Below are 20,629 nucleotides of genomic sequence, written 5' to 3' on the forward strand. Positions count from 1 at the left end.
GAAAAAACTCTCAGCCAAAATAAATTATCCCAACCGTGGCTGCACAGACACCAGCTGTAACGTTTGTCCCAGATACTGACACCTGACAAATCGGCCCAGTTGGATTATTCAACTGACACTTAGGGCGTGTTCACATGCAGTGGCCAAAAACTGCAGAGATGTGTAGCTGTATCGCAAATCAGCATGGTTTATATAAGGTAACTACTCAGAGAAAGAAAGTAGAAAGGCAACTGCACACAAAACAAATTTGCTGTGGATATTCTGAAGAGAAGCCCGCAGCACAGTATTACAGCAGGAAATAGATGAGGTCTTAATCATTTACACATAGTTTAAGTGGAAATTGACCATCAGAGTAGATTTTGACATTTGCAGCATGTCAGTTTATGTTATGGATTATTGCAGATTTTTGCCAAGCAGTATAAAGATTTTTCCTATAAAAGCCATTGCCACCATGTTCTCCTGCCTTTTTGTACATTTCTAACAAGCCACTATCTTCCAAGCAGCACCGTATATGTAATAAAATAAAAACTTTTCTGTTGTCCAGGTTTGCATGTCCAGAGCTAACGTGAACTGCACCGAGCGGTTTGAAGGGCATCTTCGGACAATGCCCAGTGTCCCCTCTCTGCCTTGTAACACCACCCCTACAACTTCTATTAATGTACACAACAGGCAGAGAGCCTGCATATGTGTGAGGCTTTTCCAACTGGGTGGATGAAGTAGATGTCGTCATCCACGTCATTCATGGATGGCAGCATACCAAGGCAGAGTGAGAGGGCGCCAAGCACAATCCAGAAACAGCCCTCTTTTGATAATGATAACATACCAAATTTGTGTGTCTAACATATTTTATATACAGTGGGGGAAATAAGTATTTGATCCCTTGCTGATTTTGTAAGTCTGCCCACTGACAAAGACAGGAACAGTCTATAATTTTAAGGGGAGGTCAATTTTAACATTGAGAGATAGAATATCAAAAATAAAATCCAGAAAATCACATTGCATAAATTATATAAATTTATTTGCATTGTGCAGTGAGAAATAAGTACTTGATCCCCTACCAACCATTAAAGGGAACCTGTCGACCCCCCCCCCCCCCAGGCGTTTTTAACTAAAAGAGCCAGCTTGTGCAGTACTAATGCTGCATTCTGCCAAGGTGGCTCTTTTAGTTAGGATCCCTTCCACCACTGAAAGAATAGTTTTTATAATTTGTCCCTCATATCTCTAGTTTGTCAGGGGGGCAGGTCTTTCCCCGACACAGACGCCTCACAGCCATCAGTAATTTCCTCCTTTCCCCTGGGCGCCGCCTCCTCAGCTTTCCATTGTGTCCCCGGCGCCTGCGCTGTAATCTTTTTTTCTTGGGCATGCGCAGTTAGCGCTGCCCGTCCACCGACATCACATGATGTCTTCCTTCTTGCGCCTGCGTGGACGTGCGGCCCGAGATCCTGCCCCGCAGTCTCTTCTGATTTATTCACACTGCGGGGCTGGGAATCTTGGGCATGCGCAGTAGTTCTCTGCAACTCTCCCTCATCTCCCTCCGCCTCTTTCCTACTGTGCAGCGTCATAGGAATTGTCAGATATCGTCAGATTCCTATGACGCTGCACAGGAGGAAAGAGGCGGAGGGAGATGAGGGAGAGCCACAGAGAACTACTGCGCCCAGGGGAAAGGAGGAAATGACTGATGGCTGTGAGGCGTCTGTCAGGGGGGAAAGACCTGCCCCCCTGACAAACTAGAGGTATGAGGGACAAATTATAAAAATAATTCTTTCAGCGGTGGAAGGGACCCGAACTAAAAGAGCCACCTTGGCAGAATGCAGCATTAGTGCTGCACAAGGTGGCTCTTTTACTTTAAAAAAAGCCTGGGGGGGGTGACAGGTTCCCTTTAAGAGTTCTGACTCCTACAGACCAGTTAGACGCTCCTAATCAACTCGTTACCTGCATTAGAGACAAGATCTGGGGTTGGGTGAGGGCATACTTTTTGCACGCTGAGCTGTTGTTTTTATTGACACCATGTTGGTGTAGACACAATGTTTTGAACACCCATTATTGCATTTTAGTTTTTTGCGGGGACCCAAAAAGTACCGTATGATCGAGTATAAGCCGACCAGAGTTTAAGCCGAGCCCTAATTTTGACACAAAAAAAACTGGGAAAACTTATTGACGAGTATAAGCCTAGGGTGGGAAATGCAGCAGCTACTGGTAAATTTCAAAAATAAAAATAGATACCAATACAAGTAAAATTGATTGAGACATCAGTAGGTTAAATGTTTTTGAATATCCATATTGAATCAGGAGCCCCATATAATGCTCCATACAATTCATGATGGGCTCCATAAGATGCTCCATATTAAAATATGCCCCATATAATCCTGCATAAAGGTTAATAATGGCCCCATAAGATGCTCCATAGAGAATTATTCCCCATATAATGATTCACAAAGGTTGATGGCCCAATAAGATGCTCAATAGAATAATATATGACCCATATGCTGCCGTGATTAAAAAAAAAATTAAATACTCACCTCTCGTCGCTGGGGGAGAGGTGCCGGTGTCCTGAGCAGGCGGGGACACCGGAGCACTACGGGGGCCAGGTGCCGGTGTCGCCGCTGGCTCAGGCCCCCAGCACTTGCAATATTTACCTGTCCCAATTCCACCGCCACGCGCCACTGTGTCTTCCGGGTCTTTGCAGTGACTGTTCAGGCAGAGGGCGCGCACTAGACACGCCATAGCGCCCTCTGACCTGAATGTCACAGCCAGAGGACGCGGAAGACGGAGCCCAGCGGTGGACTGGGGACAGGTGAATATCACATGGCTCACCCTCCACTGTCATACTCACCCCCTCGTGATGCGGTCCCTGCTTCTTTGATGGTCTCCGGCGCCGGCAGCTTGTTCCTGTGTTCAGCAGTCATATGGTACCGCTCATTAACCCCTTTCTGACCTCGGACGGGATAGTACGTCCGAGGTCAGATCCCGTGCTTTGGTGTGGGCTCCGGCGGCAAGCCCACAACAAAGCCGCGACATGTCAGCTGTTTAGAACAGCTGACATGTGCGCGCAATAGCGGCGAGTGGAATCGCAATCCACCTGCCGATAACTAGTTAAATGCCGCTGTCAAATGCTGACAGCGGCATTTAACTACTCACTATGCACTCATCGCCGACCCCGTCACATGATCGGGGGTCAGCAATGCGTCGGCATAGTAACCAGAGGTCTCCTTATTATCCTTTTTATATATTGACAGATTGATTTTCAATGCGGCGATACCAAATATGTGTATTTTTTATGGTTTTACTTTGAATGGGTCGACTGTGGGGGGGGGTGATGTAAACTTATATTTTTTAATACGTTTAAAAACTTTTTTTCACTTTTTTTTTGCTTAATAGTCTCCATGGGAGACTAGAAGCTGCGATCATCCAATCGCTTGTGCTACACAGAGCAGGGCTGCAACTGAAATGCTTACTTGCTATGAGCGCCGACCGCTGGGCGGTGCTCAGAGCGATCCAATGATAACCACAGGGTTCTCCTTCAGACCCCAGGTTGTCATGCCAACCCATCGATGACCTGTGGTCATGTGACACAGATTTACAACATTTAACATGTTAACAGCCGCAGGTGGAACGTAATTCCACCCGAGGCTGTTAGGTGCACATGTTAGCTAATGAAATCAGCTAACGTGCTGGAAAAAGTGCAGGCTCCAGCAATGAGGGGAAAGGCACTCAATGCACGTCATGGGTTTTAAGGGGTCAATTGAATTACAGACTCCTTTAGCGATTCTAAATAAAACCATACTAGTGTCTTTGTCCATTCCATTGAAGCCATCGTTTCCTATAATAAAACAAATTTAAAAACAAACACAATTTCCCTCACCAGTCTGTCATTCTGTCCCATGCTGTAATCCGTCTGGGGATAGACCATTTTCAACCTGGACGGTGCCAAGATGTGAGCACAACACCAGTTACAAGCGGTGACGTCATCGAGGTCACAGAGGCTGCATTCCCAACCGGGGCTCTGATCTGCGGTGACCTTGGTGAGATCCCCACTAGTACAGCGAGAAAAAGCCTCACGGAGCAGTGGTGAGTAGACCGGGAAAAATTTCTCACAGTGAACTGGTGATCTCTCTGAGCTCAAAGCTGCACTGTGAGGCTTTCTCACTGTGCTAGTGGGGATCTCGTCAAGGTCACCGCAGTTGAGGGGCCTGGCTCGGAACGCAACCTCACTGACCTGTGTTAACCTCAATGACGTCACCGCTAGTCACTGATGCTGTGCTCGCAGCAGCTCATTCATCGGTGGTCCAGGTTGAAAACTGTTTATCCTCAGAAGGAATACGGCATGGGACAGAGGGAAGGGCATGAAAATTCAAAGTTTGGAAATTGCAAAATTTTCCACATTTTTGCAAAATTGTTTTAAAAAAAAAAAAGTCGCACCGAAGAAATTTTACCACTTTCAGGAAGTATAATATGTCACGAATTAAAAAAACAATCTCAGAATCACTGGAATCAGTTGAAGCATTCCAGAGTTATAACCTCATAAATTAGCATGAAAACACATTTTGACTTGCCTGTGGTAACTCACAAATAAGAATCACCTGTGATTAATTTGGGGTGCCTATGTGACATGAATTAGCTAATGAAAAATAACTTCAGTATCTCAATGGTGAAGACAAAGGAGCTGTCTGAGGATATCAGAACTGCCATTATTAGCAAATAAGACTTCCAAAGAGTTGAATGCCATCTCCAAAGACCTTAGTATCCCAGTTCCCAAAGTGCCTAATGTTATTAAGAAGTTTACTAAGCATGGTACTGTCAAGAACCTCCCTGGACGTGAGGAAAATCGGAAAAATTGACAATAGATGTTTTGAAGGTTGGTGCAAATGGTGAAAAAAAAAACACCACGTCAAACATCTAAAGACCTGAAGGCCAACCTGAAACAGTCTGGGGTCATGGTTACAACAAGTGACATACGGTGCATACTAAACCAAGCAGAGACTTATGGGCGAAAAAAAATTGCTGAAAAAAGAGATAAAAACTAACGACTGATCTTTGCCAAGAGTACCTTGATAAACCACAATCCTTCTGGGAAAATGTTCTGTGGACAGATGAAACTAAAATAGAGCTCTTTCCAATGTAAAGCAACAGTTGCTTTGCAGACAGCAAAGGAAAAGAATACCCTACCAACAGTTAAGAATGGAGGAGGATCCATAATGCTGTGGGGTTGCTTTGCTACGTCTGGTACTGGAGGCATTGACCGTATCACAGGATTGATGAAATCAGAGAATTATCAAGAGATTTTAGAGTGAAATGTTCTACCCAGTGTAAGAAAACTTGGTTTGAGTCGAAGATCATGAGTCCTCCAGCAAAACAATGATCCAAAACACAAATGCAAAAGTACACAGGAACAGTTGAAAAAGAAAAAATGGACTGTTTTAAAATGGCCAGCAATGAGACAATGACCTCAATTACATTGAAAATCTTTGGGGTGAGCTGACATCTGCCATTGGGAAAAAGAACCCTGCAAACATTTTAGAGCTTAAACAAACTGCAAAGGAAAAGTGGGTGAAAATATCAGATGAGAAGCGCAAGAAGCTTATAGATGGCTACAAGAAACCTTTGGAGGCTGTAATCAATGCCAAAGTATTAACCCCTTCCCGACCTGTGACACAGCGTATGCGTCATGAAAGTCGGTGCCTTCCCGACCTGTGACGCATATGCTGTGTCACAGAATGATCGCGTCCCTGCAGATCGGGTGAAGGGGTTAACTCCTATTTTACCCGATCTGCAGGGAGAGGGGGAGTGGTACTTCAGCCCAGGGGGGGTGGCTTCACCCCCCCGTGGCTACGATCGCTCTGATTGGCTGTTGAAAGTGAAACTGCCAATCAGAGCGATTTGTAATATTTCACCTATGAAAATGGTGAAATATTACAATCCAGCCATGGCCGATGCTGCAATAGCATCTGCCATGGCTGGAGACCCCGATCTGCCCCCACCCCAGCCCACCGATCGCCCCCCCAGTTGTCCTTTTTGCCCCGATCTCCGTTCCGCTCCCCTCCTCCCTCCTGTCGGCTCCCCCGGTCCTCCTGTCCGCTCCCCAGGTCCTCCGATCCCCCCCCCCCCCCGTGTTCCGGTCCCACCCCCCCATACTTACCTAGCTCCGATGTCCCTCCCGGTGTCCGGCCGTCTGCTTCATGGGCGCCGCCATCTTGGAAAATGGCGGGCGCATGCGCAGTACGCCCGCCGAATCTGCAAGCCGGCAGATTCGTTCCTGCACATTTTGGTCGCTGTGATAAGTTCTATCACAGCGATCAAAATAAAAAAAAATAGTAAATAAATCACCCCCTTTATCACCCCCATAGGTAGGGATAATAATAAAATACAGAAAATATAATTATTTTTGTTTTTCCATTAGGGGTAGGGTTAGGGGTAGGGTTAGGGGTAGGGTTGCACTTAGGGTTGCACTTAGGGTTGCACTTAGGGTTGCACTTAGGGCTAGGGTTGCACTTAGGGTTGCACTTAGGGTTGCACTTAGGGCTAGGGTTGCACTTAGGGTTGCACTTAGGGTTGCACTTAGGGCTAGGGTTGCACTTAGGGCTAGGGTTGCACTTAGGGTTGCACTTAGGGTTGCACTTAGGGTTGCACTTAGGGCTAGGGTTGCACTTAGGGTTGCACTTAGGGCTAGGGTTGCACTTAGGGTTGCACTTAGGGTTGCACTTAGGGTTGCACTTAGGGCTAGGGTTGCACTTAGGGTTGCACTTAGGGCTAGGGTTGCACTTAGGGTTGCACTTAGGGCTAGGGTTGCACTTAGGGTTGCACTTAGGGCTAGAATTAGGGTTAGAATTAGGGTTAGAATTAGGCTATGTGCACACGGTGCGGATTTGGCTGCGGATCCGCAGCGGATTGGTCGCTGCGGATTCGTATCAGTTTTCCATCACGTTTACAGTACCACGTAAACCTATGGAAAACCAAATCCGCTGTGCCCGTGGTGCAGAAAATACAGCGCGGAAACGCTGCGTTGTATTTTCCGCAGCATGTCAATTCTTTGTGCAATTCCGCAGCGTTTTACACCTGCTCCATAATAGGAATCCGCAAGTGAAATCCACACAAAAAACACTGGAAATCCGCGGTAAATCCGCAGGTAAAGCGCAGTGCGTTTTACCTGCAGATTTTTCAAAAACTGCGGAAAAATCCACACAAATCCGCAACGTGAGCACATAGCCTTAGGGTTGGAATTAGGGGTAAGACTAGGGTTAGGGGTGTGTTGGGGTTAGGGTTGGGATTAGAGTTAGGGGTGTGTTGGGGTTAGTGTTGGAGTTAGAATTGAGGGGTTTCCACTTTTTAGGCACATCAGGGGGTCTCCAAACGCGACACGGCGCCACCATTGATTCCAGCCAATCTTGCGTTGAAAAAGTAAAATGGTGCTCTCTCCCTTCCGAGCCCCGACGTGTGCCCAAACAGTGCTTTACCCCCACATATGGGGTACCAGCGTACTCAGGAGAAACTGGTCAACAACTTTTTGGGTCCAATTTCTCCTGTAACCCTTGGGAAAATAAAAAATTGCGGGCTAAAAAATTATTTTTGAGGAAAGAAAAATGATTTTTTATTTTCACGGCTCTGCGTTATAAACTTCTGTGAAGCACTTAGGGGTTCAAAGTGCTCACCACACATCTAGATAAGTTCCCTTGGGGGTTTAGTTTCCAAAATGGGGTCACTTGTGGGGGGTTTCTACTGTTTAGGCACATCAGGGGCTCTGCAAAAGCAACGTGATGCCCGCAGAGCATTCCATCAAAGTCTGCATTTCAAAACATCACTACTTCACTTCCAAGTCCCGGCATGTGCCCAAACAGTGGTTTACCCCCACATATGGGGTATCAGCATACTCAGGAGAAACTGGACAACAAATCTTGGGGTCAAATTTCTCCTGTTACCCTTGGGAAAATAAAAAAATCAGGGCTAAAAAAATTTTTTTTGAGGAAAGAAAACGTATTTATTATTTTCACGGCTCTGCGTTATAAACTTCTGTGAAGCACTTAGGGGTTCAAAGTGCTCACCACACATCTAGATAAGTTCATTTGGGGGTCTAGTTTCCAAAATGGGGTCACTTGTGGGGGGTTTCTACTGTTTAGGCACATCAGGGGCTCTGCAAACGCAACGTGACGCCCGCAGAGCATTCCATCAAAGTCTGCATTTCAAAACGTCACTACTTCCCTTCCGAACCCCGACGTGTGCCCAAGCAGTGGTTTACCCCCACATATGGGGTATCAGCGTACTCAGGAGAAACTGGACAACAACTATTGGGGTCAAATTTCCCCTGTTACCCTTGGGAAAATAAAAAATTCAGGGCTAAAAAAAATTTTTTGAGAAAAGAAAAAATATTTTTTATTTTCATGGCTCTGCGTTATAAACTTCTGTGAAGCACTTGGGGGTTCAAAGTGCTCACCACACATCTAGATTAGTTCCTTGGGAGGTCTAGTTTCCAAAATGGGGTCACTTATGGGGAAGCTCCAATGTTTAGGCACACAGGGGCTCTCCAAACGCGACATGGTGTCCGCTAATGATTGGAGCTAATTTTCCATTCAAAAAGCCAAATGGCGTGCCTTCCCTTCCAAGCCCTGCCATGCACCCAAACAGTGGTTTACCCCCACATATGGGGTATCATCGTACTCAGGACAAACTGGACAACAACATTTGGGGTCCAATTTCTCCTGTTACCCTTGGGAAAATAAAAAATTCTGGGCTAAAAATCATTTTTGAGGAAAGAAAAATTATTTTTTATTTTCACGGCTCTGCGTTATAAACTTCTGTGAAGCACTTGTTGGTTTAAAGTGCTCACTATGCATCTAGATAAGTTCCTTGGGGGGTCTAGTTTCCAAAATGGGGTCACTTGTGGGGGAGCTCCAATGTTTAGGCACACAGGGGCTCTCCAAACGCGACATGGTGTCCGCTAACGATTGGAGCTACTTTTCCATTCAAAAAGTCAAATGGCGCGCCTTCCCTTCCGAGCCTTGCCATGCGCCCAAACAGTGGTTTACCCCCACATATGAGGTATCGGTGTACTCAGGAGAAATTGCCCAACAAATTTTAGGATCCATTTTATCCTGTTGCCCGTGTGAAAATTAAAAAATTGAGGCTAAAATATTTTTTTTGTGAAAAAAAAGTACTTTTTCATTTTTACGGATCAATTTGTGAAGCACCTGGGGGTTTAAAGTGCTCACTATGCTTCTAGATAAGTTCCTTGGGGGGTCTAGTTTCCAAAATGGGGTCACTTGTGGGGGAGCTCCAATGTTTAGGCACACGGGGGCTCTCCAAACGCGACATGGTGTCCGCTAAAGATTGGAGCCAATTTTTCATTCAAAAAGTCAAATGGCGCTCCTTCCCTTCCGAGTTCTGCCGTGCGCCCAAACAGTGGTTTACCCCCACATATGAGGTATCAGCGTACTCAGAACAAATTGGACAACAACTTTCGTGGTCCAGTTTCTCCTTTTACCCTTGGGAAAATAAAAAAATTGTTGCTAAAAGATCATTTTTGTGACTAAAAAGTTAAATGTTCATTTTTTCCTTCCATGTTGCTTCTGCTGCTGTGAAACACCTGAAGGGTTAATAAACTTCTTGAATGTGGTTTTGAGCACCTTGAGGGGTGCAGTTTTTAGAATGGTGTCACTTTTGGGTATTTTCAGCCATATAGAACCCTCAAATTGACTTCAAATGTGAGGTGGTCCCTAAAAAAAATGGTTTTGTAAATTTTGTTGTAAAAATGAGAAATCACTGGTCAAATTTTAACCCTTATAACTTCCTAGCAAAAAAAAATGTTGTTTCCAAAATTGTGCTGATGTAAAGTAAACATGTGGTAAATGTTATTTATTAACTATTTTGTGTCACATAACTCTCTGGTTTAACAGAATAAAAATTCAAAATGTGAAAATTGCAAAATTTTCAAAATTTTCGCCAGATTTCCATTTTTTTCACAAATAAACGCAGAAATTATCGACCTAAATTTACCACTAACATGAAGCCCAATATGTCACGAAAAAACAATCTCAGAATCGCTAGGATCCGTTGAAGCGTTCCCGAGTTATTACCTCATAAAGGGACACTGGTCAGAATTGCAAAAACCGGCAAGGTCATTAAGGCCAAAATAGGCTGGGTCATGAAGGGGTTAATTAATTAGCGGTGCTTTTATTGCTGCCCATGCTGTTTATTCTGTTTCTTCTCTTAAAATTGTAAATGTAAAAGTAAGTTGAAAAAACAATGTTTAACTGTTGTATCACTGTAGACCACTAATTAAAATATCCTGAGGATATAACTATGGTACATTACATTACCATTTATTTCTGATGATATTGTACAGTCTATGAAAAAGAAAACGAAGGCGCACCAATAATGGTGACCAGCACTGTATACATACACACTGTTGCTTTCTGGCAAGTGCTTATCTCTCCCCAGTGTTGGATTCACACTTGCACTGCTCATTACTATGGTACATTTGTACATGTGAATTCAAATACTAACATTTCTCTCATTCAGTTCCTGGGTATTATATTATCTCACTCTAGAGCTTGTACAACTGTATGGCTTAAGTCAGAGCTGCCAGTACCCTTCATGAGAGGAGCCCTGGGAATACTGACAATCAAGAGATCGTGCCTAGCACATACATTGAAGTGTCAGACACGCACATAATACTCCAATACACACATGACCACATAACTGGCCAGAAATGTGAGTGATTCTTTGTCTCCTCTTTCTACTATGAAAGGATTAGATTATGGTTTTATATTGAGTATTGCTCATGTCTCTTGCTTGGCCACTCACTAGCTGACTAATTTATGCAAGAACTTCAAAAGAAATCCCCACAACATGTCTTTTCATAGAACCCATTATCAAGCTTGGAAGAGCAGAGAGAAATGCACTGCCATACAGGTGAGCAGCAACAACAAAGCATGCCAATGACATTTATCTATCCCCACACTTGCTGTAAATCAGGTCCTGGCATGCAGAATGTTCACATCTTACTTTATATATTTATTACAGACAATCCATCTCATGTAAGGACAGCTCCCAAAATTGGGGTAATTCAGAGGACAGCACACAAAGAGCCTTATTCTAGCATTGTCATCACTAGAGATGAGCGAATCTGTTCGTGTCCCTCCTTATCCAACAAACAGGCTCTCCCTGCATGTGTTGTGACAGTGACATAGCCGCGACACATGCAGCTGCGGCTCGGAACAGCCGATCAGCAGGAGCGCTCCAGGTAGCCGGGTCCCTCTGCAGCTTATTCGGGGAGCGCTATAGCTTGCCGAATAAGGAGGGACACGAACAGATTCGCTCATCTCTAGTCATCACAAAGATGTACCAAAAACTGCATGCTCCCTTCTTCCAATTAAGATTTTGATATCAAATCTCTGCAGGTGAATCTATTTGACATGAATGTAACCACAATTAACACTTTAGTGACTAGGCGCCAAATTTTTCAAATCTGACCAATGTCAATTTATGTGGCAATAATTTTGGAAAGTTTCAACATATCTCAGTAATTTTTAGATTGTTTTTTCATGACACATTATACTATGTTAGTGGTGAATTTAGGTTGATATGTTTTAGCGTTTATTTATAAAAATATCAGAAATTTGATGAAAATTTCTAAAATTCATCAAATTACACCTCTGGATAAATTAATCTAGAGGTGCAATGATCATTTTGACACCATCGTTGGGTCACAGAATTTTACACCACTGGGCAGTGAAGAAAAAAGAATTACATTTTTACCCCCAAAATGTTGTTTTAGCCCCAGATTTATCATTTTCACACAAGAAGTAGGTAAAATTGGCACCATAATTTGTCCCACAATTACTGCTGAATATAGAAACACACCATATGTGGCTGTACAGTACTGTTTAGCCATACGGAGTGTCTCGGTAATGATGGAGCGCAGATTTTTCTACAATAGTTTGTGGACTCCATATACAGAGCCCCCTAAGGCTGCCGTCACACTAGCAGTAGTTGGTCAGTATTTTACATCAGTTTTTGTAAGCCAAAACCAGGAGTGGAACAATTAGAGGAAAAGTATAATAGAAACATATGCACCACTTCTGCATTTATCACCCACTCCTGGTTTTGGCTTACAAATACTGATGTAAAATACTGACCAAATACTGCTAGTGTAACGGCAGCCTAAGAGTTAGAAAGCAGAATTTCCCACCCCCCAAGAGACCCCATTTTGGAAATTATACCCCTGCCAAATGTGAACGCTAAAAGGTGGTTTATGCACACAGGGGCTCAGAAGGGAGGGGGGGCATTTGGATTTGGGAGAGAAGACTTTGCTGAATTTCTTTTGGAGGGTGAGGAGCCATTTTGCTTTTCCAGAGCCTTTGTGCTACCAGTAACGTGGAAGCCCCCTATACTTCCATTAACAGATAAAAGACCTGAATGGGGACTTGCTTTTTTGTGGATTGAGTTGAAGCTTTTATTGGGAACATTATTTTTATATATATATATATATATATATATATATATATATATATATATATATATATATATATATATATATATATATATATATATATATATATATATATATATATATATATATATATATATATATATAGTGTTTGGGATCACATTTATCCGGCACTCTACACTGAGCACATACTTTGGGGTTTCCATCTAAATCTCCGAGTGATGTGACAGATGAAACCCCCGAGGATTACATTCACTATAATGAGGCAGCAGTTACTGTGGACTCTGTCTGACCTCTGTTCAGCGGTGTCCTTACTTCACATTTGAAGTCACTTTGAGGGGTCTATATGAAAGAAGATACCCAAAAGTGACACCATTCTAAAAACTGCACCCCTCAAGGTGCTCTAAACAACAGTCAAGAAGTTTATTAACCCTTCAGGTGCTTCACAGGAATTTTGTGAGGAAAAAAAAGAGCATTTAACTTTTTCACAAAAAAATAACTTCAGATCCAATTTTTTTTTTTCATTTTGACTAAGGTAACAGGAAAAAATGGATCCCAAAAATTGGTGTGTAATTTCTCCTGAGCATGCAGATACCCCATACGAGGGAGAAAACCACTGTTTGAGCGCACAGCAGGGCTCGGAAGGGAAGGAGCGCCATTTGACTTTTTGAATGCAAAATTTACTGGAACAATTGGCAGGCGCAATGTCGTGTTTGGAGAGCCCCTGATGTGCCTAAACAGTGGAGACACCAAGTGACACCATTTTGGAAAATAGACCCCTCAAGGAATGTATTTAGATGCATGGTAATCCCCAGGTGCTTCACAGAAGTTTACAACATTGAGCTGTGAAAATAATAAAATCACATTTTCTCACAAAAATGTTGTTTAGCCCCAAGTTTTCAATTTTTCTAAGGGCTAATAAGATTTTTTTTTTCGCAACAAACTGAGGTCATTTTTTTCCTTGAGTGAGCCATTACCCTACATGTAAATCACGAAAAAGTCAGTTTTTTTTTTTTTTTTTACTATTTTTGCAGGCTAATCGCTTCTACAGCACTGAGCATGATCAGCATGTTTCCTAGCTCTGGTGACTCGGATGTTGTCCTGACGACATCCGGTCACCATGGCAACGATTAGGATGCCGCGGGGTCTCTGATCCAAAGGCAGAGGGGCTGTCAGCCCTCTGCCGGCACCCAGAATGCTGCGATCATGTTCAATCGCGACATTTCGAAGGTTAAAGTGCCGGGAACAGTTAGACCGCTCCTGGCACTTAGTGCTGGGTGTCAGCTGTCAGAATCAGGTGACATCTGACGGCGATCGCCCGCACACCACTTGTGTAAGCGGGCGATCGTGCAGATGTAATAATCCGTCCGGATGAGAAGGCCATGCATACCAGGGTAGGGATGAGGGGGCCATGCATACCAGGGTAGGGTTGAGGGGACCATGCATGCCAGGGTAGGGATGAGAGGCCATATATTCCCTACCCAGGTATATTAGTACAGAATTGACATTTTTTGCTTCACCTTTTTTAAAAAAAAAAATATATATATATATAACAGCACAGTATAGTACTTATCTTCGGGTGCTAGGCCCCCAGACAATCTGTCCAATGGTTATCCAAACTTCATAGAATTCCAAGAAAGGGGCAGCACTCTATTGTTTCAGTGGGAAGATGTGTAGGATTTTAATCAACCCACATGTCTGGGCAACGTTTCGGCCACAAATAAGCCTTTCTCAAGGCTTGAGACCGAAATGTCGCCCAGACATGTGGGTTGATTAAAATCCTGCACATTTTCCCACTGAAACAATGGAGTGCAGCCTCTTTCTTGGAATATATATATATATATATATATATATATATATATATATATATATATATATATATATATATATATTCCTCCTGTAAAACCTAGGTGTGTCTTATGGTCCAGTGCGTCTTTTAGTCTGAAAAATACAGTAGTTGACTAGACTAAAGTCCTCAGTAACTTATCTGTACTCAGTCATGGTCCTCCAGTACCCAGTATGGGGTCCTCAGTCAGGACATAGCACTGTGACCTGTCACTTCTGACTTCAACAACAGTTTACTATTGGGAAAGTAACAAAAATGTAAAATACGAAGTGATCACAATAACAAACAAAAAGGATTATTCTAAAAATTTAACTGAATGAGCTCAGCACCCTGAATGAGCTCAGCTTTCATAAGAAGAGTCAAATCATTTTTAACAAATTAAATTAAAGAAAAATTATTCTGAGCAAAAAGGGGGAATGGATTATTTAATTCAACTTCAGATGTTACATCCATTAAATTAGGCATTTTCTAGGCGACACAGCTAAGGCAGTCTTTTCTGTAAATCGTTCCCTGAGGGCTATACTTTATTCCCTAATGGGTCCCCGGGGAGCCTCCTAATGACATTCTTTCCATGCGTCACAGGGATCAGAAATAACATCCATGAGAGCATAACATTAGGTTATATTATAGGCAAAGCTCTGCCCTTAACTTATCAGCAAATAGATAAGAGATACTTAACATACATCCAAAAAACTAATAAATGGTCAGCCCAAGCTACGTATAGCATATCACTGATATTGCCCACTCCACCACTACAGATCTACCGTATTTGATTGTGGCAAACAACAGTGCTCATTAAAGGGAAGCGCTCATATCTATACATGAGAAATAATTGGAAAGATTTATGAAACAAACAGAATTCTGGCAAGTGAGAAGAGTCGAAATGTCAAGTGACAAATGTATTACCGTATTTGTTTTAAGCCTTACTAGACAAGAAGTGTGAGTCAAGATGTGCAGATTTATTGACTGTGTGTACGGTTATTTTGGCATAAAGTAAGCCCAATGAAGCGTTCACTTAACTTTTAGAAATGAAAGTGTAATGTGTCCATGACAAGACAGGTACTTTAAACCATTAATATTTGATTGCCTCTCACAGACCAGCTCAGTGAAGGAAACCTGAAGCTAGTACGGTAATTAGATTTCACCACCACATGTAATACACAGGTCTGCAGGGCATCAAATCACTCTAGACTTCATTTTGCAGGCTCAGCACTAAATAAAGAGGTTACCAAATGTCACAAAAATGCTAATCGTTTTTTCTTTCAGCTTCCATGGATTCTGTATTATCAGAACCCATATCTGCAATCATAACATGACCCTTAGTTTAATCGCCACCAAAATATTTCATTCCACAAAATCGCCATAGGAAATGCTTCAGTCAGCTAAACCTTAGTACGGAATATCATTTCTGTGACTACCAAAATATAAAACGTGGCTTTTGATGTTTTGGTAGCCAGAGATGAATAAAGTTGGCTTAAAATGAAGACTGTAACGGACAAAAAAGCCTGATCGAGGCAAATATTTTTATAGAACATACAATGGAAATAGGGAGTATAAGTGCTGGAAACAAATGGATCTTTATTTAGTATATTATTTAAAAACCATATAAAATATTCAAGATGTCAGAGGCTGCAATGCCATGTGTTAGTCACAGGATACCATACTACATAGTATATATCCTGATAATACCCATAACATGTCTAATACACAGATATACATTTAAGTAAAGTGTATAGTGTAAAGTGTTGCTAAATAGCATGCCCGAAAAGTACAAGGAGATATTAAGAAGACCTACATGGGTATAATGGAGGTACTCTGGCCGCCCCAACGCATGTTTCGTGAGATCAATTCCTCAACTTGCATTTTATTAATTGAATATTTTCAAACAAACCTCCATATATATCATTCTGCTCAGCTTCTGAATCTCTATATACCATGTGGTCCACAGTTTGAACTGTGTGTACAACAGTGTTTCTCAAACTCCAATCCTCATGGCCCCCAACAGGTCCTGTTTTCAGGATTTCCATAGTGTTCCACAGGTGAGAGAATTCCTGATACTTCCATCACCTGTGCAATACTAAGGAAATCCTGAAAACATGACCTCTGTTGGGGCCATAAGGACGAGAGTTTGGGAAACACTGGTTTACAACATGACAGGTTACCTTTAAACTAACATACTGCTGTTTCAAATCAGCAGCACCAATTTTTGCTTTGGATGTTACACATAACATGTCATCAACAATACTGCTCATGTTGTGGCTGGAAAGTGCCCAAAACAAACCTGAAAACATGTCACTGGTAAAACATTTAGGGTATGTTTCCACGTTCAGGAAACGCAGCGTGTTTAACGCTGCGTAGAGCCGCAGCGTCAAACACGCAGCGTCCAGATGTTACAACATAGTGGAGGGGATTTCATGAAAAGACGCATGCGGCAGACCAACGGAAACGGACATGCGGCACGTCTTTTCAGAACGCAGCATGTCTGTTTACAATGCAGCAACGCTCCCTCGCCACCCGTAAACTTACCATAGACTATCATTAGATGCGATATAATTGCATCTAATGATTAGTCACATGCGTAGAAACTGCGTAAATGCAGCTTACTACGCATGTCTGCCGGCTCACCTGTCCCGCCGCCGGAAGTCCCTCGTCCACTACAGTTCTCACGAATAACTTATGTTATCGCGACAACTGCCGTGCACGTGACCGGGACTTATCTCCGGTCACTAGTCTGGTTCTCACAATCAGCTGATCAGCTGTTTGCGAGAACGCTGTAGTGTAGATGATCGCTGGAGAGTTATCTCCAGCGATCATCTACCGGCTCTGCTACATCTAGATGTCAGGCATCCAGATGTAGCAGAGCCGGATCCATCTACACCACACAACATACACCATGCAACAACATGCAACATGCGACAACATGCAACAGCATGCGACATGCAACAGCATGCGACATGCAACAGCATGCGACAACATGCGACAAGCGACAACATGCGACATGCAACAACATGCGACATGCAACATCATGCGACATGCAACATGCGACAACATGCGACAAGCACCATACAACATACACCATACAACACATACATACAGTACATATAGACATACAGTAAATATCACAAAGATTACATACTCACCATCACTTGTCACTTTGATCCCCGAAGCCAGTGTCATCTGTAAAAAATATTAAAATAAACAAACAATATACTCCCTGATCCGCAGAAATGCAATTAAAACAAGTGTCCCACGGCGATCTCCCGTGGAGAGCAGCAGCATCATCTGATGCGACTGCTCTCCTGGGGCTCAAGGAATACAATGAAGGAAGGAATCCTTCCGCACTACATTCCTCCGCCACTGTAAAAAATAGTCCCTAGTCTCACTTGTGGCACTGCTGTGTGAGAAAGTTCCCACGCAGCAATGCCATAAAGTGAGACCCTGAACTCAGGTAACCTCAGTGATACACTGCAGGAGCCATTGTCTCCTGTCAGTGTGTCACTGGAGGGCCTATAGAGCAGTGACATCACCAGATGTCACTGTTCTATAGGGAGATCGTTGTGGGACACTCGTTATTAATTGGACTATGGCGGACAGGTAGTATACGGTTTATTATTTTACGTTTTCTGCAGGCGCTGAAGTATGGTAAGTATGGTTAAATGAAGAATATTAAAATACTTTTTTTCTGGCTGTGTCTTTATTTTATTTTTTTTAACTACACTAGGATTAATAATGGATAGGCGTCTTATTGACGCCTCTCCATTATTAACCCGGCTTAATGTCACCTTACAATAGCAAGGTGACATTAACCCCTTATTACCCCATATCCCACCGCTACTGTGGGAAGAGGGGCTAAGTGCTGGAATTGGCGCACCTTACAGATGCGCCATTTCTGGGGCGGCTGGGGGCTGGTATTTGTAGCCGGGGGGGGGGGGGGGGAAGAGTCAAAATCCATGGCCCCTCTCTAGGCTATGAATATCAGCCCACAGCTGTCTGCGTAGCCTTTCTGGCTATAAAATATAGGGGGACCCCACGTCTTTTTTTTGGGGGGGGGGTTCCCCCTATCTTTATAGCCAGTAAAGGCTACGCAGACAGCTGCGGGCTGATATTCATAGCCTAGAGGGGGGCCATGGGTATTACCCCCTTCCCAGGCTACAAATATTGGCCCCCGGCCGTAGGCTTTCCCCCTCTGGCGCAGAGAATTGCTGCGGGAGCCCACGCCATTTTTTTCCCAGGTTTTTTTTTTTAAATTAAACGTTCATTCATAAACATCGGCCTTGCTATTACATATCTACTAGATGGTGGCCCGATTTTAACGCATCGGGTATTCTAGAATATGTATGTATGTATGTATGTATGTATGTGTGTATGTACGTCGCACTGTGAGTGGGGGTTAAATTCCGCGCCAATATCGCTGATTGGTCACGGCCTGCCGCGTAGTATATAGCACAGCCACGTAGTATATAGCACTGCCACGTAGTATATAGCACAGCCAACACAGTAGATAGCGCAGCCACGTAGTATATAGCAGCCACGTAGTATATAGCACAGCCCACGTAGTATATAACACAGCCACGTATATAGCACAGTTAACACAGTAGATAGTGCAGCCACTTAGTATATAGCAGCCACGTATATAGCACAGCTACGTAGCATATAACACAGCCAACGCAGTAGATAGCACAGCCACGTAATATATAGCAGCCACGTAGTAAATACCACAGCCCACAAAAATAATGAAAATAAAAAATAGTTATATACTCACCTTCCGTCGTCCACCGAAGCTGTCCCGCTCCTCGCGATGCAGCCGGTAGCTTCTGTTCCCAGAGATGCATTGCGAAATTACCCAGATGACTTAGCGGTCTTTGCCAGAGACTGCTAAGTCATCTGTGTAATTTCGCAATGCATCTCTGAGAACGGAAGCTGCCGAGAGCATCGGGAGGAGCGGGAAAGCTGCGGAGGCGACGGAAGGTCAGAATAGCATGATTTTTTATTTTTTTTATTACTGTTACCATTATATCTGTTTACTATTGATGCTGCATAGCCAGCATCAATAGTAAAAAAGTTGGTCCGGGATGGGGAGTAGGGAGGGGCCAATTCACGGCCAGACTGCCGGCCGCGACCAATCAGCAACTCGGGATTTCCGTTACAGACAGAAAGACAGACAAACAGACGGAAGTACCCCTTAGATGATTATATAGATAGATGGATAATCTACCTATAGATATATTTATAGATAAATATATCTATAGATACATAGATATACTAAACATCGGGCTTGGTATTATCTATATCTATCTATCTATCTATAGTATCTATCTATTATATAGCTATCATCTATCTATTATCTATCTATCGATAGATATATCTAGCTATCGATAGATATATCTAGCCATCAATAGATATATCTATCGATAGATATATTTATAGATAGATAATAGATCAGGGGTGTCAAACTGCATTCCTCGAGGACCTCAAACCATGCGTGTTTTCAAGATTTCTTTAGCATTGCACAAGGTGCAGGAATCATTATCTGTGCAGGTGGTTAAATTATCACCTGTGCAATACAAGGAAATCCTGAAAACATGACCTGGTTGTGGCCCTCGAGGAATGCAGTTTGACACCCCTGTAATAGATAGATCTATCTATCTATCTATCTATCTATCTATCTATCTATCCCATATCTATCATCTATCTATCATGTATTATCTATCTATTGATCTATCTGTTCTCTATAATCTGTCTGTGTTTAAACATTATTCTTCAATGGAGTATGTAACTGAAGAGGTTGGACAAGAAACGACATCACCCTTTTTTTTTTTGGTATATCTTTATTGAGCTTACAAAAACACACACAATTCCGCATGAAAAAAGTGTCAAAAAACGCATGAAAAACGCAGATGACCTGCCAGTGACCTCAGGTGCAGATTTTACCTGCGTCAAATCCTGATGCAATCCTGAACGTGGACACATACCCTTATATTTCAGAAACACGTGATTTCTTTTACATGCATTTTTCAAAATGTGGCTTTAAAACACAAAATTTAAACAAAAACCTGAGTGATTACGGTAGCTTACACTTGCATGATGCCAAACAGTACCCGTTATGACACAGCTTCTAAACCCTTTTAAATTATAGTGCTTTAAGAGGACCAGTCCAGGACCATGTGCCAATTGCCTGCTTACTAAACGCAATAGAAGTGTTGTCTTTTAGGTGCTGTTCAACATCAGGAGTTCAAGAAATTTTTTTTGTCACGCTTTTCAAAAATGTAGTGAAACTGCTGTGTTTCACCATGTTTCTGGAAAAACATACAAAGAAAAAAAGCACATCGAGAACACATCATGTG

At 42.9% G+C, this 20,629-nt stretch overlaps 1 protein-coding gene across 8 annotated transcripts in view; it reads right to left on the reverse strand.

Moving 5' to 3' along the window:
* Window positions 1–20,629, reverse strand: part of SEMA4D (semaphorin 4D) — a 141,008-nt gene that overhangs the window by 94,935 nt on the left and 25,444 nt on the right. Inside the window, exon 1 of one of the 8 annotated variants that reach the window (XM_077299878.1) lies at window positions 17,426–17,457. The exons of the other annotated variants lie outside the window; for them this stretch is intronic. The gene's annotated coding sequence lies outside the window, so the exon portion shown is untranslated. Of the gene's footprint in view, window positions 1–17,425; window positions 17,458–20,629 lie in introns of those variants that run through there. 8 annotated transcript variants of the gene reach the window in all.

This window comes from Ranitomeya variabilis, chromosome 1 (assembly GCF_051348905.1).
Source record: "Ranitomeya variabilis isolate aRanVar5 chromosome 1, aRanVar5.hap1, whole genome shotgun sequence".
NCBI classification, from domain to species: domain Eukaryota; kingdom Metazoa; phylum Chordata; class Amphibia; order Anura; family Dendrobatidae; genus Ranitomeya; species Ranitomeya variabilis.